Below are 3,226 nucleotides of genomic sequence, written 5' to 3'. Positions count from 1 at the left end.
TGAAAGTTTACCAGGATATAAGGGATAGGCCTTTTCTATATTTTTTTCTTGTTTTATTTGTTGATTAGAGATTATAATCCAATATCACAGGAGCAGTAGTTTGGTAATCTCTCAATTCAGTTTTTGAAGAGACCTTATCTGGAAATGGTGTGGTGTGGTAACATGCAGGAAAGGCATAGTGGCAGGAGCAGGACAGCTGTTGACATTTCAGTCTTACTCAGGGAGCAGAGCATGAACAAGACGTGCTACCAAGCTAACAATATCAAGGCCTGTCTATAGTGGCCATGGTGCTTAAATGAGAAATGTTCCTCACAGGTACAAAGATCTGAACACTTGGCTCCCTGTTACTTGTATTGTTTGGTGAGGCTATGGAAATTTTAGAAAGTATAGCCTTGCTGCAGGAAGTATGTTGTGTGTGGGGGGGGCAGTGTTTAAAAGTTTATAACCCAGCTCCCTGTCTTGGCTTTATATCGGTCGTTGGAGGTGGGATTGCTCGACTTTCTGCTCTGGCTTCCCGCTGTTAAAACTCCTGTGTCATTATGGATGCTCCCATTTTGCTATTTCTTTAATAAAATATTAAGGGAAAGCAATTTGGGGGAGAAGGGCTTATTTTGGCCTATGGATTACAGTACATCATCAAGGGAAGCCAAGGCAAGAACCTAGACAAAGAGAAACTGAATCAGATATCACAGAGTAAAGTTAAGTACTTGTTTTCCCTAGCTTGTTTGGTGACTTTTGTACAACATAAGCCCACCTACTCAGAGATGGCATTGCTTGCCATGGGCTGGTACCTCCCACATTAGTAAGTGATTGAGAAAATGCCCCACAGTCACACCCAGAGGTCAATCTGATGCAGCTAATTCCTCAACTGACATTGGTTTTTTTTTTCCAGGTTTGTCTAGATATGTATCTAGTTGACCAAAACTAACTATAAGGCTTAGCATCACTACAAATTTATCTAATGCTTTAAAGCAAGATACTGGGATAATATTGATTTAGTCAAAGATCTCTTCAGCCCAATTTTCCCCAATCTCTTTCTTGTTTCAGTGGGATCATCTGCTATATCAAGTGACAAATTAAAGACACTAAAGACTGAAATCTGCTTGATTACGTGTGAATAGAACATCCTGATATTGCAGAGAGGAATAATTATAGGTCAAATTCCAAAATAATTCTGACTATCCTTAGCTCCCTTTCAACAACCTTATTTGGTTTTGTATATGGGTATGGGTTCAAATCCTCTTAAACGTTAGGTAAAGCTTTTAAATGCAAAATGGGTATGAGACACCTAACTACATCCCTAAACTAAGAATGTGATAGATAACATCTTCATCCTATGGATTTCCAGCCATAATTTAGAAACTAACCTAAACTATTCTCTATATATTTTTAAAAAAACATTCATTCTTTATTAATTTTTCTGTGACTATATACGATACGTTTATGCTATCTTTTAAAATTGTTTCTTTTACTTTTTGAGATTATCATATAATTATAGCATTCCCATCCCCTTTTCTCATTCCAAACCCTCCAATAATATAACTTTCTGTTATAGAATATTTAGCTATGCAAATATGTGTTACATTTGTCTATGCTATATTTATTTAATGTGTTTAAAAATATGTTGTATTTGTTTCACCATGCCTGGCTAAGGCACCCAATTGAAAATGAAGAGAATGAGGATAGTAGGTCTTGCCCAGAGCCAGCCAGCCAGCTAGCCTCAACTTAGCCAGACATAAGATGCAGTAAAGATAAGGTATAAAGAAGGAAGCTGGTAAAATGCTCTGAGACAAAAGGGAGATATAGATAAAGGTTAATTCAAGCTAAAAGAGCTAGCCAGAAGTGAGTATAAGTTAGGCTGGTTAGGCTGAGCATTCAAAGCTAATAAGTCTCTGTGTCATGATCTGGGAGCTGGTTTGTGGCCCTCCAAAGAGAAAGCCTATTACACCTCTCTTTCCTTCCTTCCTTCCTTCCTTCCTTCCTTCCTTCCTTCCTTCCTTCTTTCTTTCCTCCCTCCCTTCCTTCCTTCCTTCTTTCCTTCCTTTCTTCCTTCCTTCCTTTCTGTCTCCTTCAAGTTCATGACTTTCATTGATTGTTGCTATAAATGTGTGTGTGTGTGTTCCTAAATATATAAATATAACCTATTCAGTCTATATGTTACTTGTATGTATATGCTTTCAAGACAGACTATTTGGTATTGGATAACCAACTGCATTGCTCTTCCTAGGAGAAGAGAAATTTACCCAACCTCAACTAATCAAAACACAGAGTGGTATAACCCAGTCCCAACTGATCATCTGCAGCACAAGTCCAGCATCCAAGGCTTAGAGATTCACAGTAGTGCAAAGATTGTAAGATTAAAGAGAAACAGAACTTGCTTTGTGGTGAGATTGCAACATCAAAAGCTAGACCCATAAAGGTGCACTACCATGACAACCTTAACATACTAAGGTGAACAGGAGAATGTTCATGAGGCCTCACATCTACACTCCTTAATAAATTCATATACCCTTTCAGTGAGGGAACATATGCCATTTGAGGTCATTGGTACCCATGTTCTCAGGTCATATTTATCTATGTCAGGGACAAAATTTATATCCATGATTCCAATATACATGAATTCTTCATCTTTCAGATCTATGCACTACCAAACCTAAAGCTTCTCCTAGAAACCTCCCTTCAGCAATGAAATGATAAGGAGAAGATAATCTAAATTAGTAGAGGTAAGTGGTGTGTGTGTCTGTGTGTGTGTGTGTGTGTGTGTGTGAGAGAGAGAGAGAGAGAGAGAGAGAGAGAGAGAGAGAGAGAGAGAGAGAGAGAGAGAGAGAGATCACTTTTGAAGCATGGTTTCCCTATTCTTGTGCCTGGCTTATTTGGCCCAGACTGGCATGTGTCCTCACATTGGGAAGAACAGACACTCTGACCTTTACTGTGCTTATTCTCATATACTGGGTATTAAAATGTGGTCTCTGGTTCTTTAAATAAAATGTTATGAAGATACCTAAAACTGACATTTTGCAAGCTAAGAAGAATCCTATTTCATTTCTGCTCATTTCTAGTTTGGTTTCAGGAACAGCCTGTGATCTTTAGAACCTGCAATGCCCAGCTTACTATGCTCTGTCTGTGTCTTGTAGATTTCATTTTACCCTCAAAAGTTTATTTGTTTTATTGAAGTCTGTTTTCTTGCAATCAATCTTGGAGCATTTTGCAAAGGTCATCCTAGTCA

Source organism: Phodopus roborovskii, unplaced genomic scaffold (assembly GCF_943737965.1).
Source record: "Phodopus roborovskii unplaced genomic scaffold, PHOROB, whole genome shotgun sequence".
Classification (NCBI taxonomy): Eukaryota; Metazoa; Chordata; class Mammalia; order Rodentia; family Cricetidae; genus Phodopus; species Phodopus roborovskii.
Note: the sequence above shows the minus strand (reverse complement) of the source record.